This window comes from Phocoena sinus, chromosome 19 (assembly GCF_008692025.1).
Source record: "Phocoena sinus isolate mPhoSin1 chromosome 19, mPhoSin1.pri, whole genome shotgun sequence".
Taxonomy (NCBI): Eukaryota; Metazoa; Chordata; class Mammalia; order Artiodactyla; family Phocoenidae; genus Phocoena; species Phocoena sinus.
In genome coordinates, this window is record NC_045781.1 from 59,024,961 (window position 1) to 59,044,195 (window position 19,235).

General features: G+C 52.5%; 1 protein-coding gene across 6 annotated transcripts in view; it reads right to left on the reverse strand.

Annotated features, from left to right (window-relative positions):
• Positions 1–19,235, reverse strand: part of ANKRD11 (ankyrin repeat domain 11) — a 168,329-nt gene that overhangs the window by 84,585 nt on the left and 64,509 nt on the right. For 4 of the 6 annotated variants that reach the window (XM_032612287.1, XM_032612282.1, XM_032612288.1 and 1 more), the window contains exon 2: positions 16,469–16,550. The exons of 1 other annotated variant lie outside the window; for it this stretch is intronic. The gene's annotated coding sequence lies outside the window, so the exon portion shown is untranslated. Of the gene's footprint in view, positions 1–242; positions 539–2,672; positions 3,894–16,468; positions 16,551–19,235 lie in introns of all 6 variants that reach the window. One more of the 6 variants, XM_032612284.1, reaches the window with a different exon arrangement.

A 19,235-nucleotide genomic window follows, 5' to 3' on the forward strand; every position in this document is an offset into this window, starting at 1 on the left:
AGGCGCGCGCGGTCTCAGACTACAGTCCAACCAGCTTCCGCGTCCCTGGACACAAAGGGCCTCGACTCCACCAAGCTCGCTGTACTCCTCTCAATAATCAGGAGACGCCTCCCGATACAAAAATCTCTCTGACAGACAAACAGGAGTATTTTCCCCTCCTCATCTCAATAAAACCTGAAAAAGATCACTTTCACATACAGAAGTCATGTTTTATGATAAAGAACTTCATTAAAGATGCTTACCGGGTTGTACATCAGAGTCTCATAGTAAACGGCCTTCAGAGTTACATCCAGGAGGTTACTGAGTTATTGGGAAAAGGCCCAGCGTCCTCACTTCCAATTAAAGCAGATCGGCCCCAGCATTATTAGAACGTCAGTCTCAAGGTCCCTTCATAGTCAATTCAGAGACAGCAATTTTTTAGAAGACTAATAAAAGTTGAGTATACAGAACTCCATAACTTTAAAAAGTTCTCCAAACCAGCAAATGTGTACCGATCGATATATTTTGAGTCATTGCAATCCAGATCATCTTAAAAGGTCTGCAAAATTTGGAAAAACAAAGACAGATTTTTAGATCAAGTGACCAGGCTGAACTACAGAAGACAAAACCAAAGTGACCCAAGAGGAAGCTACATGGCTCAAATGATCCAAGAGAATCAGGGTCTAAAACTACGAGATGCACCATCAGTTTGGAGGCAGAGTCTCAGCAGGAAGAATTACGCAAGGAAACTGGATGAGGCCCAGGGAAGGGCTGTGTGCTGCCAGAGGGGTGGGCTGGACCTCGCCCAGCAACCTGTCCTGGGAGCAGAGTCCACACCCCCAAGAGCAGCTGGCACACAGGAAGCCTGGCCGCACAGCACCGCCTTCTGCTGCTGGTCTGCTCCGGAAGAGGAAATCAGAGGAAGGGGAAGCAGCTTAGGGCACCGACACACAGCTGAGGATGTGTGCTGAGTCTGTGAGCATGCGCCAGAAGACATACACAGACCTACTTTAAAGGGCGAGGGGCAATGTTCACATTTCTGTGAGAACTACAGGAGGGGTGCTTACTACCAAGGGTCCACCAAATCAGGAGCCCTCTGAAAATGCACACGAACTCGTGAGCTTACGCACTAGGGAGAGGTCATGGACACCATCGGATTCTCCTACGGCTGTGGAATTTTGAGAGACCGATAAGCATGTAGGCTGACTTGATTTGTTCAACTACAATTTCTCATACATGCTGAAGAGCTTAGTACAGCCGTTTACAAAATGTGGTCCAAGGACCCTTAGGAATTCCTGCAGCCCTTTTGAAACTTGTTTCATAGCAACACTGCCTTTTTAGCTGGGGTGGTATTTGCACTCGTGATGCAAAGGTGATGGCCCAATTTGCTTAAGAACCTTCACGATGAACCACTCATTAATGAATTATTAATTTCATTAAATACCAAGCCTTTCCGTACTTGTCTTTTTCATATTCTATGTAACAAAATGTGAAATGTACATGAAGCATTTCTGCTGTGTACCAAATAACAGCTGTCTCCAGCAAAAGCATTTTTATATGGAAGAATGACTGACATACAACCTCTACAAACGAGGGTATTTGGCAGAGTGTTTAGGGAAAATGAACAAAATGAGACTGCCACTTCAAGGAAAACACCTGTCCTTATTTACTGACCTTTGGCCACGACGTGCAGCATGCGGAACCTTAGTTCCCCAACGAGGGATCAAACCCAGGCCCTCAGCACCGGAAGCTCAGAGTCCTAACCACTGGACCGCCAGGGAAGTCCCAGCACCTGACCTGTTTTATTGCCAACGCTAAAAGTCAAGCATTTGGTCAAATATTAGAATTCTGGAGAACGCCATGAGCAGATAGCTTTTGATGGCTTAAAGGCTCTTCTGATGAGACTGGTGGTAACAGAAACAAAAGTAACAAAATAAAATACATCAGCATCTGGAAGACGGAAATAACTGAGCAAACCACAGTTGACCAACTGCCAACGCACAATGCTGCAAAATCCAACACAGGTGAAAGGTCCAGTTACAGTGCAAGAAAGACCAGTGGGTCGAATACAGCTGAGAAGAAACACGTGTGACCCAATGGAGGACGCACACTGCCAGTGACCATCACCACATGACCATTTGTTGGGTTTCAGTGTCATATCAAATAAAACCTCCAAAATTATATCAAAAAGCTATTGAAGGGACTTCCCTGGCCATCCAGTGGTTAGGACTCGGCGCTTTCACTGCCGGTGCCTGGGTTCAACCCCTGGTCAGGGAACTAAGGTCCCGCAAGCTGCGCGGTGAGGCCCCCAAAAAATAAAGCTATTCAAATATTCTTCCCTATTCCAACTACATTTTTTTTTGGGGGGGTATACTTTAACCAAAGCAACATATGACAGTTTTTCATTTTGCAAAGTACAGTGATTTAGAGTAACATGCAGTGGGTTTACTCCTCCTACTTTTAAATGAAATTAGTAAATAAGCATTTTATTGACAGATGCCCCTATACAGACAGAAGTTTTCTGGGCCCCTCCGTGTTTACAACATGAGGGGTTCCTGAGATGCCAGGAACATGGGCGTGCAGGAGAGACAGCTACTCCAGGCCCCCGCTCTATCACAGACCCCGCCAAGACCTCACCCATGACAAGACCCTTTATTCCGTGTGCCCCACTCCCTGGATCCCACCATGATCACCGTCAACTAGATGAGAAGAGAGAAAAGATGAACAGATACAAATCTGAGCGTTTCTCTCAAAGAAGCACTGGCTTTCTGTCTGTCTCCCTGGTGGCAGCCGACGCCCAGGGCCGCGTGGTCCCACAGCAGGAGCACAGAGGAGACTGGAGCAGGGGGGAGGGCCCGGCCCGCCTGGTGGGCCTGTCTGTCCATTCAGCTCCACTGGAGACTCGTGGAGGCCAGCAGAGAGTGCCCGCCGGCTGCGGGACGTGGACACCGACACGCGGGGCCCACGCGCCCCGGGCTGGGGCATGACTGGGACTTGGTCCTTTTTGCTCAGCAAGAATAAGATGCACTATTCCAGATTTTACAGCAATCTTTTGTAGACCCTGACCCAGTACTATCCTCTGAATGTCAAGATGAAAAGGATCCAAAATCATGTCATTTACAGATGGGGAAGTGAAGGCCTAGCGGTGAGGCTGCAGCACAGGGGTGAACAGACCGGGTCCAGGTCCAAGCAGCCCCCAAGCTGGCTACCAGAACCTCCGGGCGGGGCTCTGCTTCAGAACGTGGCTCGGGGCCCTGAGCGTCAATCCCACTGCTGAGTCCAGGGGCAGAGCTCACTCTCAAAAATGCAGGGTGTGGGCTGCATTTGGAGAACTTGGCGGCATTCTGAAATAGCTACAGACCCCATGACACTCTACGTGTTTTAAGCCCAGGTTAAGAATTACTGGTCTTGTCTCTGAAAGGAAAATTAAGTGGTGTGGGCAAAGGCACATTGGCTGGACGGGCACACAGACTTCCCAAGGAGCCCAGCGAGGGCCTTGCACCGCCTCTGGACTGGGGTGCACACCCTCGGACCCCAGGAGACCACAGCCCGAGGCCATCCTTCTCCCTGCCGCCCATCACCAACTCCGCAGAGTGTCACCGCTGTGGGGATGGTTTCCACGCGAAGTGTTTCAGGTGCTCCCTGAACAGAAGGCTGCATCGTTCTGGAGCAACGTCCTGCACAGTCCAGGGCTCTCGGAACTGGGGGACAACACGGCACAAGCATCCGGGCGGCAACACCCCCTCTTCCAGGCAATTCACAGAGAGGTCAGAGGTCAGCAGCTGGCTTTGTTTACTGTCTACTTCCCATCAGAGAAGACCAGAGAGACAATTAAAAGTGATCCAAGATGCCCTTCAGTAGGTGAATGGATAAATAAACTGTGGGACATCCAGACGATGGACTATTATTCAGCGCTAAAAAAAAAAAGAGAAATGAGCTATCAAGCCATGAAAAGACACGGAGGCACCTTAAATGCACATTCCTACGTGAAAGGAGCCCATGTGAGAAGGCGGGACGAGCCCGACCCCATGATATTCTGGAAAAGGCAAAACTGTGGACACAGTGAAGAGAGGGAAGGGTGAACAGGTGGAGGGAGAGGGTTTCAGGGCAGTGAGACGAGTCTGTGCGAGGCTGTGATGGCAGAGACGCATCATCACACACTCGTCCAAACCCACAGGACCGACAGCACCGAGAGGGAAGCAGAATGCAGACCGTGGCCTCCGGGTGACACCGTGTCTGTGCGGGTTCACTGCTTTCAATAGATCAACCACTTCGCCGGGTTGGGTGGGTGGGGGTGGAGTGTATATGGGAAATCTCTGTACCCTGCTGCTTGATTCTGCTGTGAGCCTAAACCTGATCTAAAAACTAAAGTCTGCTTAATAAAAAAGGTGACTGAACTGCCACAAGCTCGCCATGCTGGGCCGGGAGGCTCCCAGGGACAGAGCGCCTGGTTTATGTAACAAAGGCGGCCACATCAGGCTGGGCCGCCAACCCCCAGCCCAGCCTCCCGCCTCCTGAGGCCCCTCCCACCTCACCTGCTCCCCACGCAGTCCCCAGGCCCCGCTCAGCAGGACCCCCAGCCGCGTGAGGGCGGACAGTGTGCAAGGGGACAAGGCCCCTTTTCCAGGAAGCGTGAAAATCGCAACTTCATCAAGCACGTTATATACACTGCTCTCTAGACCATGTAGTCACTGAAAGTCACAGTTTGAAGTTTCACGTCATCGGAAGTTAATGCTAGGTTTTAAAGTGCAGAACACGAAAGTTTATATACAATCTGATCCCTGTTTTGTGAAATGTAACATATTCACAATTTTTAATTTGCATGTTTATCTTTGAGGGATAGGATTACACGTGATTTTTATTTTATTCTTTATATTTAACTTTATTTACTGGTAAGTGTTATTATCTAAATTGTGTCCCCCAAAAAAAAGGTTATTTTGGGATCGTAACCCCCAAGTACCTCAGAATGCGGCCTTATCTGGAAACAGGGTCTTTGCGGATGTTGTCGGGATCATCAGGGTGGGTCCTCACCCAGTACGACTGGTGCCCTTAAAAAAGGGGAAATTTGGACACAGACACAGACACGCACACGTGAAGATGGAAGCAGAGAAGGGGGTGACGCTTCCGCGAGCCACAGAACATCAGAGGCGCCAGCCAATGCAGCAGCTGGGAGAGGCCTGGGGCAGATTCTCCCTCAGCCCCGGCAGGGACCAGCCCGGCCGGCACCTCAGTCTCGGACTTCTGGCCTCCGGGGCTGTGGAGGAGTCTGTCTCTGGTCTGAGGCCCCCGCTCTGTGGGTTTGTTACGGCCGCCCCAGCAAACTGACACACTGAGTTTTGGTTAATGTGCACGAACTACCTGAATCATGGGAGCCCTAACTTTTCTCTAAGACACCGAATAGCGTTAACTCTTAGAATAAAGAGAAGATTTCTACACTTCACTGCACTAAGAAACTACCCTTTCAACAAAAGAGAGCAACGTCGTGTACAATCATGTTCGGCGACCTACACTTTACTTTCATCCACTCTTTGTAGAAAAGGTAGGGGGGTTCTCTTGTTGACAGTAGTTTCCCTGCAACCTCAGAGTGCGACACAGCCCGAGAGCGAGGCTGCTGTCAACTGACAGGCAGGTGTGTGCAGGGGAGTGTGTCAGCTGTTTGGTGAAAAGACAGAGCTCATTACTGGGAGCAGTTCTGCTCCCGCAAACCCCAAGTCCTCCTTCTGCCCCCGACTCCACCCACCCCCAACCTCCCAACAGTAGCCAAAAACTTATTTGTTGTTGTAAACGCATAACAACTGGGAACAGCCTGAGCAAAGGCCAAAGGCCCCAGGCCCCGGCACGTGAGAAAGGAGCCTCGAGAGCTGAGATGAGGCCAAGGGCGGCCCAGACGGCGCCCCTGGAGAGGGATGGGAGCAGCGTCAGGGAAGGGGGAGGCCCACTGAGGGTCCTGCTCGCTCCCCACTAAACCCCCAGCAACTCTCAGCTGAGCCTCTGTGACTGGGCACCGGCCGAGAAGACCCCCGACGGCCGTGAACGGGCACCTGAAGGGGGGGACCTGCCCCTCAGGCCACGCGGATCCCTGCGTGGCACATGCTCAAGGGCCATCATCCTCCCAGGTCAAGCACCTCGAGGCAACCCCACGCTGAGAGGCGGAGCCCTCACCCCTTCCGCATCAGACCGCAGACAGGAAAAATGTCTGCCGGGCCAGCTCAGCCCACCACCTGGCCGGTCTCGGAGCCTGTCTGTCCTGCCATATCTAACGGCGCATGGCCTCTGGGACCTAGCATGCGCTCCGCCAGGCTGACCCCGTGCCCACGGGTGTGGTCCCTCCCCGCAGCCTCCCACGCAAACGTTAATAGTCACAAAACACTACGCTGTCCTCCTAGTGTCCTGCAGAAACCGCAGCCTCAGCTCGAAGGGTCTGGGTGACAGGGAAGCGAATGGCAGCAGCCCTGAGCCGCTGAGCCTCAGTCCGGGGTGGTCACCGCACCCTTCCCTGGGGAGCGCGTCCAGAGAACGAAAGCCAAGCCAGCGCCCCTCTCCCAACCTGGCGGGGCTGTCCTAGGACCCAAGACTCTGTGCAGCCCTGTGGAGACGCACTCCTCAAAGCGCAGCCCACCAACAGCCGCCCCGTGCTCGCACCGCCAACGCCTGCCCACGGGCCCACTGGGAGGGGGAACCGAAGTCGTGAGCCACCGAGTGGAAACCACACACCATAAACACAGTTTGTTGTTTTAAATAAAACCGAAATCGAACTTCCAAAAAGAAACATCTCACAGTCTCTCCTCTCCACACACCAGCCCAGGGTCACGGTTAAGACCACAGCCCGAGGCCACTGTCACAGGCTCTCGGGCACGACCACCCACCGGTAGGCCTGGTGAGGCTGCTGGGAAAAACGCTCTCATTTAATACTTCTCTATGGCTATTTCTAAATGAGTTTCAGAGAAGTTCTTCCCGCCAGAATCTGTGCTCTCTAGTAACTTTCACTAGCTTATGACAGGTGCCCTACTTAAGTAATAAGGGGAAGAGAAAATATTTTGTAGCACACACTTGCAAAACAGCCCTTGGCAGGAGCCTGTCCTCACGCAGTGACTTTCCAAGCAGCTTCCCGAGTACAGACTTGATTACGTCCAAGGCCAGGCTGCCCTGAGTTCCTTATCAGGAAATGCACTACTGGAATTCCAGAGAGTCCTCAGGACCCACACAGAGCCCGCACCCAGGGCTCAAATTCCTCACATGATCTCCCAGGACTCTTCGACGCACAGGATGCACCACAGTGAACCTCAACGGATCTCCAGCAAAACTTCAGCCAGACAATCACCAAGGTCCTGACACCAGTCATGCACTTTGCTTCCCGTTTCCTGACTCTAAAGCACAGGAGGGGTGAACGCTGTGAGCAGGACACCCTTCAAGACCAGGTGCTCTGGACTGCAGCTCCCGCGTGATGGGCTCCAGGCACACACGTTAGTGCCCACTCTGAGCACCAAGCAGAAATGTCCCCAGGCTACACACACGTCACACTGGTACTCCCTGCGGGGAGGGGCCCCAGTCCAGAAGGCCCAGGCCATAGGCACTTGCAGGTGGTCCTGGAGAAGTGAAGGTTCGCAGTGCCCAGAAGAAGCCGAGGGGCTAAGGTGCCACATGAGCCATGGTAAGAGGACAGCTGCAGAGACGGAGACAGATGCGCCCCGGCGCGGGGGGCCTGGCGGACAGAACAGACAAGGAGAGCAGGCGCGGAGTCCCCAGGCGGAGAGTCTGCCTGGATGGAGAAGAAGGACGGAGCCTTCCTTGAAGACAGGCCTCCACGTCTCTCGGAGCTCCCTGGGAGACCAGCAAGCCTGCCCGCCAGCCACAGCCCCACTCCCGCCCCAACCCCAAGGGCAGCAGTGTCCACCTCGCCAGCGTCTGGGCCACCGGGCAGCACGAGAGCACCAAGCCCATATCCTTTGTGCATACTATACAACTCCATCTTCCGCCGAGCTGACAACTTATCAGGTCACAAACGAGGGCACCAACAGCGGCGTGGGAGTTGTGGCTGTCCTTTCCCGGCCACCCCAGCAGGGCTCCCCGGCACTGCCCCACTGCCAAGGCGCCGGGCCTCACACACTGGTGGCCAAGCAGCCCCGAGTGGTCACCAGCTGGCAAGCCTCTACTGGCCACCTTCTCCGGGGGATGCAGGCCCCACGACTCCTCTGAGGCCACTGCCCTCGGGACACAGACCGCAGTTCACGTAAGTCTCAGGAAAAAGTGTGAAAGGGTCGAGAGTGAACAGAACAGCAACTTCTTCCTTGGACAAGAAAAGGACAAGGATGTCAGGTGCGAGGAATCTAGAAAACAGGCTCTGCTGTCGACCTAGAGCAGTGGACCCAGTCCTGTCTGTACTGTGCCCAGGCCTCGCCCTGCACCCGGCACAGTTCAAGCACATGACCTCTGCCCCGGAGCCGAGCACTGGGTGATGGCCGGAGGCGACCCCCCACCCCACTCCACACACGCCAGTGCCACACATACACCCCGCCGCACACAGTCCACCATAAACCCACACTCACTCCCCCACCCACCACACACCCCCATACCCCCTGCAGCACAATCATGGTACGAGTGTAAATGGGGCCCAGGGAATGCCATCGCCCGGAGGTGATACACCAGCACGCCACTTCATTCACTTCCTGCCCCCTTCCTCAAGTCAGACGCCAGCACAGGGATCTCCTGCCTTAGTGTAAGAAGGACCCCAGGACGTACTCAGTCTGCCGCTGATCAGCTATGGAACCTGGAAAACCCTACTATTCAACATCTTCGAGGCCTAGAATCTTTTAATAAAAATGTGGAAAATGCCACCTACTTTCTTGCGTTTCATAGGGGAAGAAAAAGAATGTAAGTGAAAGTATGTGGAGAGCCCGTGCCTCTCGTGCCTCTCACAGACCTTCAGGGTTCCCGGAAGATGCAACCCAGCAGCCAGTTCCCGAGTGGGATCCCTCCCGCGTGGCCCGGGGCAGCGTGGGCCCCAGGGCTTGCCGGCAGGAAGGCAGGGAAGGCAGTGCACACGCGCCTCCCGTCTCAGCCCCGTGCCCACTCCCTGCTTCTGTCCACGCAGAGGCCCTGGGGCGGGAGCCCGGAGCACAGGGGAGGAAGGAAGGGAACAAGAATGGGGTCTTGGGGAATCGCATGGCACTTACCGTTTCTGACTTTGTGGACCTTTTGTGAATGGGCAGTTTGCTTATTGGAAGAAAGAAACCCCGGGGCCCTCATCCACCTCAGAGGGCGTTGTCACACGTGAAGACAGGGGCCACCCAGAGACCCTCTGCACAGAGACCTAGAAGAGCAGCCGTCACTAGATGAAGAGTGCCTGAGAGACGTCCTGCGGGGCAGGGTAAAAAGAGGAGGCTCAAACACAAAGACAAGGGATTTTTAAAGAAAAGTGAGGTGTTAGCTTAAGGAGGTTAGATGAGCTTACACACCTGATTATAGCTTTTCCCATAAAAAATGCTCAAACGAGGGTTGAGCATTCCCAGCTGTACCACCCCAGGTTTGGCTGCAAACCTTTGTCCTACCCCCGACCCATCTATCGCCATGGGCCTCAAGCCCAAAGACTGTATCTGAGATGCTAGTGTGAGACTGGGCTGCAATAAAGCCCAACTCCACAGGCTCCAGCACCCAACTCACACACACTCTGCCAGAGACCCCCTCCCCCAAACACAGGGGCGGGGCCTCACCATCCAACTTCTGCAGCCCGTGCGGCTCCTCCATAAGTCACCACTCTGCCCAAGATGAAAATACACGGGGGTGGAGGGCACGGGGGTGGGGGGGTGGTGGTGAGCTAGATGGTAAACTTTTCAAAAGAACAGGAAAATTCAAAATCTAAAAAAAAAATCCTTGTTCAAAAAATTAACAAGCACAGGGACTTCCCTGGTGGCACAGCGGTTAAGAATCCACCTGGCAAAAGCAGGGGACACGGATTCGAGCCCTGCTCCGGGAAGATCCCACATGCCACGGAGCAACTAAGCCCGTGAGCCATGGCCGCTGAGCCTGCGCTCTAGAGCCCGCGAGTCACAACTACTGAGCCCGCGCGCTCTAGAGCCCGTGCTCCGCAACAAGAGAAGCCACCACAATGAGAAGCCCGCGCACCGCAATGAAGAGTAGCCCCCGCTCGCCGCAACTAGAGAAAGCCCACGCGCAGCAACGAAGACCCAACGCAGCCAAATAAATTAATTTTTTAAAAAATCACAAGAACAAATTTTCAACAGAGGTCGACCACAACCAGGAGATGGAGAAAAAGAAGACGTGTGAAGGGTGTGCTGGGATCAGAAGGTGGGGCCTCAAGCCAGATGCAGATGCGCTGCCCACGCAGTTCCGGGCCCCACCCCCACAAACACCCAGGATCCAGACGGCAGCCCTGGCGGCCCTGGTCTTCATGTGTGACAACGCCCTCTGAGGTGGATGAGGGCCCTGGGGCTTCTTTCTTCCAATAAGCAAACAACAAAGTCAGAAACGGTAAGTGTCATGCGATTCCCCAAGACCCCATTCTTGTTCCCTTCCTTCCTCCCCTGTCCTCCGGGCTCCCGCCCCAGGGCCTCTGCGTGGACAAAAACAGGGAGTGGGCACGGGGCTGAGACGGGAGGTGCGTGTGCACTGCCTTCCCTGCCTTCCTGCCGGCAAGTCCTGGGGCCCACGCTGCCCCGGGCCACGGCCGTGTACACATCCAGGGCCATGGGAGCAGACTCTGCCCCGCCCTGGGCAGGGACCAGACAGCCGCTCTGCTCCCCTTTCAAACTCGCTACCCTGGCCACAGCCCTCAGCTCCATCTGCAGGGTTCCCCACACAGCTTGAAAGAGCCTCAGTGGCAACCACGAGATGGTGCAGACGACCCTGCGGGACCAAACACCGCATCCTCACTCTCAGAACACAGTACTGCAAACCTCACCGGAAACCTCACTATCACCCTTCTTTTTTTGGCACTAAGAATACCCCAATCCCTATTCCCAACGGGCAACACAAATAATGATCAAGGTACATATTCTATGATATACACACAGTACTATATATAAAAGAGATAACTAATAAGGACCTACCATATAGCACCAGGAGCTCTACTCAGTACTCTGTAATGACCTATACGGAAATAGAATCTAAAAAAGAATGGATATGTATAACTGATTCACTTTGCTGTACAGCAGAAACTAACACAACATTGTAAATCAACTATACTCCAATAAAAATTAATTAAAAAAAAAAAAGGTACCTAACCTAGAGTGCACAAGGCCAAGCCATGAGGGTGCCTCCCCGATTCTGTCCGGGTCGACCCCACAGAACAGCCCACCGGCCCACAGCCCTGCATCGCCTTTCCCCTGCCTTCTTCTTCCCCCCACCAAGATCCAAGTGGGCGGCACAGGAACCCCCCCGCAGCAAACATCCGTAACTGCACAGAGCTCTCGTCCCCTGAGGCCCAGCAAGGAACAGCAGGAGGGAAGGCGGGATTTCAGGTTGGTCCAGCAGTCAAGTTCAGCTCACTTTTAACAACCTGTGGAGCTCTACTCTGAGCCAGATACAGGCAAATCTCTTCACCCTCAAATATAAAACTTGGAGGAAATCCCTTTAGCCAGCTTTTAAAATTTGAAGGTGTTAAAAATAAAATGGGGATGGGCTTCCCTGGTGGCACAGTCATTAAGAATCCGCCTGCCAATAGAGGGGACATGGGTTCGAGCCCTGGTCTGGGAAGATCCCACATGCCGCGGAGCAACTAAGCCCATGCGCCACACCTACTGAGCCTGCGCTCTAGAGCCCGTGAGCCACAACTACTGAAGCCCGTGTGCCTAGAGCCTGTGCTCTGCAACAAGAGAAGCCACCGCAATGAGAAGCCCACACACTGCAACGAATAGTAGTCCCCGCTCGCCACAACTAGAGAAAAGCCCTTGTGCAGCAATGAAGACCCAACGCAGCCAAAAATGAATAAATAAATAAATATTTAAAAAAATAAAATGGGGGTTCCCTGGTGGTCTAGTGGTTAGGATTTGGCACTTTCACTGCCGTGGCCCAGGTTCAAGCCCTGGTCCAGGAACTGAGATTCCGCAAGCCTTTGTGGTGTAGGCAGAAAAATAAAAACATAAAAAATAAGTTAAAAAAAATAAAATGGGGGCTTCCCTGGTGGCGCAGTGGTTGAGAGTCCGCCTGCCGATGCAGGGGACACGGGTTCGTGCCCCGGTCTGGGAAGATCCCACATGCCGTGGAGCGGCTGGGCCCGTGAGCCATGGCTGCTGAGCCTGCGCGTCCGGAGCCTGTGCTCCACAACAGGAGAGGCCACAGCAGTGAGGGGCCCGCGTACTGCAAAAAAAAAAAAAATAAAAAAATAAAAAAAAATAAAATAAAATGAACACTGGCTCCATGAGAATCCCTGTAGCTAACGATGGAGGGAAAACAATGGCAATATTATAGGCAACAAATGAGGTGCTACAAACAGCCGACAAACCCTTCCAGTCGCAAGCAGAATCTCCACATGCCTTCCTGCCCAGCACAGCTGAGGTACCAGAGCCCAGAGGCCAGTTCAGCTAGAAACGTCCAGAGGGAAAGGAGCTGGGGCACAGCCTGGGCTCAGACCGTCCCTTCTGCTCTGTCCTGCCTATTTTCCAAACCCTGTTCTTGGGCATGTGCACTCTCCAGGCAACTCCCATGTCCTGGAATAAAAGGACCCAAGTCCTACTGACCAACAAGGGCTGTGGTAGGGAGAGCGAGAGCTTTCTGAGGAGGTGTGTGAACACAACTGCCAACTTTTATATGAACAAAAAGCATGCGTTTAATGAAATCTAATTTAAATGACATCTAATATTCCATACTTTGCATGTATTTTAAGGGAGCCGAGACAATGAATTTTCCCCAGAACTCTAAAATTACAATAAAAATTTACTATACTCAAAAATCCGGGGCTTCCCTGGTGGCGAAGTGGTTGGGAGTCCGCCTGCCAATGCCTGCCGATGCTAGGGGGCGCGGGTTCGTGCCCCGGTCCGGGAGGATCCCACGTATCGCGGAGCGGGTGGGCCCGTGAGCTATGGCCGCTGAGCCTGCGCGTCCGGAGCCTGTGCTCTGCAACGGGGGAGGCCACAGCAGTGAGAGGCCCGCGTACCCAAAAAAAAAAAAAAAAAAAAAAAAAAAAAAATCCGGAATACATGTTTTATTGGTGTAATTAGCTAGACATATTTCTTAGAGAAAGAAGCAAAAGTGTGCTTTGTTACCTATTTTTAAATCCTGACAAATATCCTTGTTAAAAAGGCAAATGTATCATTAGCATTAGTATCTACAAGCTTCTTACCACCTGCAAATCCAACCCAGCCTTCCGCCCTGCAGCCAAGGCACAAGACGGTAGCCACCCCCCCAGCCACGTGTGCTGTGACTGTGAAGTGCCACAGTCACTAGTGGCCGACCACTAGCTGGGTGGTGGCAGGGTCAGCAAATTGCCACTCCTGCCATGTGAGGGGCACGGAGAGACCTGCCCAGAAGAGCTGCATCACCAGACGGCAACACATTCCCCGTCACGAGGGGCCCCAGGCACAGGACGCCCTCCCCCACGCCCCCAGCCCGCATCTGGACAGCAGGTGGCGGGGGACTTGGTTCTGCCGCTGACAAGACCTGCAGTTCTCGTGCTCACAGCTCCACAGTGAGCACAGCCTGCTCCGGGCGCCAGGATGCCACAGACAGGGCGTGTCACTGCTCTGCACACCCCAGCAAGTCAAAAGTGATCACTCTGCAGTAACTGTAATGTAACATTTAAATCTGCGCATCACTATACCGTAACTTACTACATAAGCTTTATATACTACACATCAACTGTACTTCAATTTTAGAAAGTGACCACTTTTCTATTTTTTATGAAGGTGTTCAATTAGAAACATAAACCATTAGATCCAAGCCTCCATTCAGATAGACAAACTGCCTTTATTACTCTAACAGCCACTTCCAGAAGCCACTCTGTTTTTGGAAACATCACTCAGAACTCCTGTCCACAGGAAGCAACGGTACCACCCTGCGCTGCCCTGGGGTCCCTGCTGCTGACAACCCTCGGCGGCAGCAGCCACACCCTCACCGAACCCTGGGGGAACGCGTGCCATCGAGAGCCATTTAAGGCTCACCTCTCCCCCGACCCTTGCGCTTTACCAAGAAAGATGTTAACACAGCGAGAATTACACCAGCCATCAGGTGAAACTAGTGTTTTATGCTAGAGAAAGGAAAGCAAAGAATAAATCTATTTTAAAGCTTCTATTTTCATTGAGCTTTACCTCCATAAACAGTGTCACTTAAGCTCTCGGGAAATCTTTCAGATGAGTATGGCCATCACCGCCTCACAGGGCAGGGGAGCCGAGGCCCAGCAGTACCTGGGCCCACGTCCAGAGCTGGCATAGGCCCGCCCCCTCCCGGACCCTGGAGCCACAACCACACCTGGATCACCTTAGGGCAGGGCCGAGAGCACAGCAGTGTGCCCTGAAGGATATTTAACAAGCCCACCTCTGTCAGAAAAAGTGATCTCAGATGTGATCTAAATGCTTCATATTCTACCTTACGTGGTCAAAATGAAAATTAAAAATAACGAATGGGGCTTCCCTGGTGGCGCAGTGGTTGAGAGCCCGCCTGCCGATGCAGGGGACACGGGTTCGTGCCCCGGTCCGGGAAGATCCCACATGCCGCGGAGCGGCTGGGCCCGTGAGCCATGGCCGCTGAGCCTGCGCATCCGGAGCCTGTGCTCCGCAACGGGAGAGGCCGCAACAGTGAGAGGCCCACGTACCGCAAAAAAAATAAAATAAAATAATGAATGATATAAATAACAATGAACAATTATTAGAGAGCCTGCAAAATTATTCTGTTTTTCTATTTGTGCCTTCTGATTGCCAGCAAAGGTCATGGATCATAGACCCCGGCACCTGTGCCCACACACGCAGGCCCCGGATCCGGGAGGGGCCCCCCTGGTGATCAAAGTAGCACCTTTATCTCTATTCCTTCCATACACTGTGGATGTTTTAAAGACAATTACAATCAATATCAACTGAATATTTATGGTTCACAAAAGTGATAAACGGCATTAGACACCGTGGATTACTGCCATGGGACTTACCGTCAAACAGCCAGCCCTTCACATGTCAGGAAACTGTGCGAACGTTAACGCCCCTACTGCTCACAATCCACCAGAACAACTGGGCCAGCCCCAGGTCTCTCAGCAGAGCAGCGGATAACTTGTTTCCTTTTAAGCAGCGATCACCAAATGCTTGTTAATAACCTAATTTAAGCAGCGTCTTCTTTTTCCTCGTTATAAATTACGGCCAATGTTACCATTTCCAAACAAAGGCCAGGCTCGAGCCTGCAGTATGGGTGGGCCCGGCCGCCCCTCCACGCCCAGCTCACCCCCTGCTGGGCTGAGTCTCTCAATGGCTGCCCCACAGCCCGCGACAGCCAAGCTGAATGCATGGGCTCATCCTGGAAGACGGCCGTGGGAGCGCTCCCAACATGCTACAGGGCCCACCACGGCCCCTCACCACCACACCCCACTGGCCGGGCTGGCTTCTTTCTAATCCCAGACCACCCTGCAGACTAAGATCTTTCCATCATACCTCACCCCCATTTCCAAGGAAACGCTTCCTCAAGTCAAAGAGTCCAGCCAGGTGCATTTCAAAGTGGCCGGATACAATGACGGCTGAGATAGAGGACGGGGTCTGTGAGATTAAGCAGCAGGAAAGGTTTCTTTCCTGTCTGCTAGAAACAACACAAAATAGAAAATACACTTTGGCACTGTTTGCTTTAAAACACTAATACCTGGCCACGGTAGGAAACATGCAAAGGAGCCAAGCGGTTTCTTTCCAACGTGTCCCAGGGGAGGAGGGCTCTGTCCTAGAGCCAGGAGTGCCAGTCGGGCCCCAGGCCGCAGGAGGGCGGCTGCCTCTCCGGGCACAGCCGTGCTAGGAATTCCCGGCGGGAGGCAAGGCTCAGGGCAAATGAGCCAGGAGCCCACTCCACACCCACCAACCACACACGCTGGCCTCGGACTTCAGGAAAACCACGTGTGGCTACCAGCTGGCCCACACACGGGACACAGAGCAGAGCACAGCCAGGCAGCCTGCCTCCCCAGAGGAGGAGGGACAGTTCTCAGATGGTGTGTGTGCAACACGCCCAGAGCACAAAACAGGCACCGCAAGCAGGTCCTACAGGCTCCAGACCACTTGGGGACTGAGCCAGTAAGACAACAGAAGTTGACAAGAAACCAACTTCTGTCACAGACCAGGCTGCCAACCTGTCTTAATTTGTCCAGAGAACGCCTCTCGCTGGGACACCACACAGCTCACCACCGCCCTGAAGCACCCTCAGTTAAGTGAAATCCAGGACCCAGAACACTTAGCCAAAGCTCTATCAAGCTCAAGAAAACCAATGTGAAGACGTAAGAAATATTTTGATACTTCTTTTTACAAACCAATGAAAATAACACAAACTGATGAGAGAGACAATACGATAAAATATTTACCGAGTCCATCGCTAAAAGCCGAGGTTGATGGCTGTAAATTAAATCCAACACAGGCGTGTCCCAGAGCAGCACTGAGGGTATTCTGAAAGAAGAGAGTAAAGTTAGCTCATGTAAATAATAATTTCTACTCAGTTCATTTTAAAATGTCAGCCTCTCTCCATCTGGACCACACTACAACCTTCCTTTACTTCACGGAACTCCAGACAAGCAAGAGGTTTTTAGGATGTCTGGCTGGCTGCTTTGGGCTGTAAAGGGAGAGGACACCAGGAGAGGCACTCACACCTGGTGGTTTGTGGGAGGACGCTACCCAGGTGGAAGTCTCTGTTCTTGATCATGGTTCCTGGACGGCAGTGCCCAGAGAGGCCCAGTTAAGGAAAGAACACTCCGATGGGCCGGTCATTCTCCCCAGAGAAGGGGCTTGAGGACTGGGGCCCTGGAAGGGCCGTCCACAGACTTTCACCTTACTTGGAGTTTGACAGTAAACCTTTGTCGAAGTTATGCATTTGCATCTTCTACGGACCCCCGTCACACTCAGTAAAATGTGAACTCTCCTTTTGGCTCACAAAGCCCCGACGGCTGGCCCGTGCGCCTTGCTCCGCCTGGAGGCCCTCTCCCAGCCTCAAGCTGTGCTCCTGCGGTACCCAGATGGGCCCGGTCCCGGCCACCCCGTATCCTCTCCACTCCTCTCTCTATCCACCTAGGGATCCATCCTCAAAGGCAAAGGACCGTAACTCAGACCACATAAGCTTCCTGGGATCCCAGGTCGGAGACATGCCTCCAGCGTCCACGGCAGGAGAAACCAGAGGTTTGGGGCGGCCCCACAAGGGCTGGCACACTTCGTCAACATGACTAAGAGATATCGTCTGGGGGTGGCAGCACACAGGGGCCTCGTAGGCAGGCCAGCCATGGGCAAACAACCCCGTTACTCATGAGTAAGCTGCAGCTACACGTATCAACATCAGCGAATCTCAAAAACCGTAACAGTGAGTGAGAAAAGATCTCAGAGGAATATATTGAATATATGTGTCTTTCAAAAGTACGTGAAACTTAATATATTCGATTTACTACATATACAGTAAAAATCTATGAAAAGGGACTTCCCTGGTGGCGCAGTGGTTCAGAATCCGCCTGCCAACGCAGGGGACACGGGTTCGAGCCCTGGTCCGGGAAGATCCCACATGCCGCAGAGCAACTAAGCCCATGTGCCACAGCTACTGAGCCTGTGCTCTAGAGCCCGCGAGCCACAACTACTGAAGCCCGCGAGCTAAAGCCCACGCTCCCAGCGAGAAGCCACCGCAATGAGAAGCCCGTGCACCACAACAAAGAGCAGTCCCCGCTCGCTGCAACCAGAGGAAGCCCGCACACAGCAACAAAGACGTAATGTGGCCAAAAATAAATAAAACTAAATCTTAAAAAAAAAAAAAAATCAATGAAAAGCAAATAGTTATAAATTTCAAAGTAATGGTTCCTCTTGGAAGTCGGGGTGGGGTGGATACCAACCAGGAAGCACACCCAAAGTCTAAGCAATACTGCTCAAGCTAGGCAGGCCAGGGCCCAGGGCCTGGAGAGCTGGTTCTCACGTTTACACCGTGAGTCTTCCCCGGGTCCAGCAGCGACCTCGTCCCCCTCTGCTGCCCTGACAAGGACTGGAGAGGAAGATGAGAGGACCGTGCCCGCTCCCGGGACTGTGTAACTGGGCACCCTTCCATTTTGTCATTAATTGAAATAATTTATTTCCATCATTCAAAACTAGGAGTTTAAAGGTACAGAGACAACTAAAAACATCTTTTCATCCATCAAATATTTTTACATCAAAATGTAGCGATTTCAACCCTTTGAAAGTAAACCCAAAGTACAGTATCAAAAGAAAAGCAAATGGCACAATCTTCCAAAATCATTATAAAAAGAAGAGCTTTTATTGAAAAGCCTCTCCAAAGACCTCCATGCCCGAAATCAAATCAACCAATCAAGTAAGCCTGCGGCCTGGCCATGTGAACACAGTGACGCTGCAGGGTCCTGAAGAGAACTGGCATCCTCGAAGAGAACTGAGATCCCAAGAACCAAACAACCAGCATTATTCCATTCACACCTATTGTTCCACAATCCCATCAAGCTCACTCCCACCTCCAAACGCACCAGCCGTGCAGCATCAGGACCGGACACGCACAGGCACACAGGAGACAAGCACAGCTGCCAGGACACAGTGCTTATGGAGAGCAGATTTCCAAGGTCTGCACTCGGTTTCCAAAAGATCTAAGTGGTTTCCCGACCTGTGCTTACAGATGTGTATGTGTGTTTTGCAAAGATGGGTTTAGATTTTTCTGTCCTTATGTTGCTGGTACAGGACTTTTTGAAGCTGACATTATTAACCTCAAGGACTAGAAAAGCAGCTTCCAATCACCACACCTTGGTTTTACTGAAAAGCAACAAGTCACTAAGCTTTTCAATTTTCCTATAAAGACAGTGACGGAACAACACAGAGTTTATGATGAATGTCTACACTCGGAATGCAACAAATAATACAACTACTATTCAGTTTTGAAGGAAACTTGAGTTTCTCAAACGCAGCACAACTTACCACCTGGAGCCACATCATCCTCTGCTGTCCTGGACACCGCGGGGTGCTGAGTATCCCGGCCTCTGCCCACTGCATGCCAGGAGCACCTCCCCAAGCTGTGACAGCTAGAACATGTCCCGACACTGTCCCAAGTCCCCTGAAGGGCAAAATCACATGGGTAGAGAACCAGTGCTCTACTGGGCCCAAGTT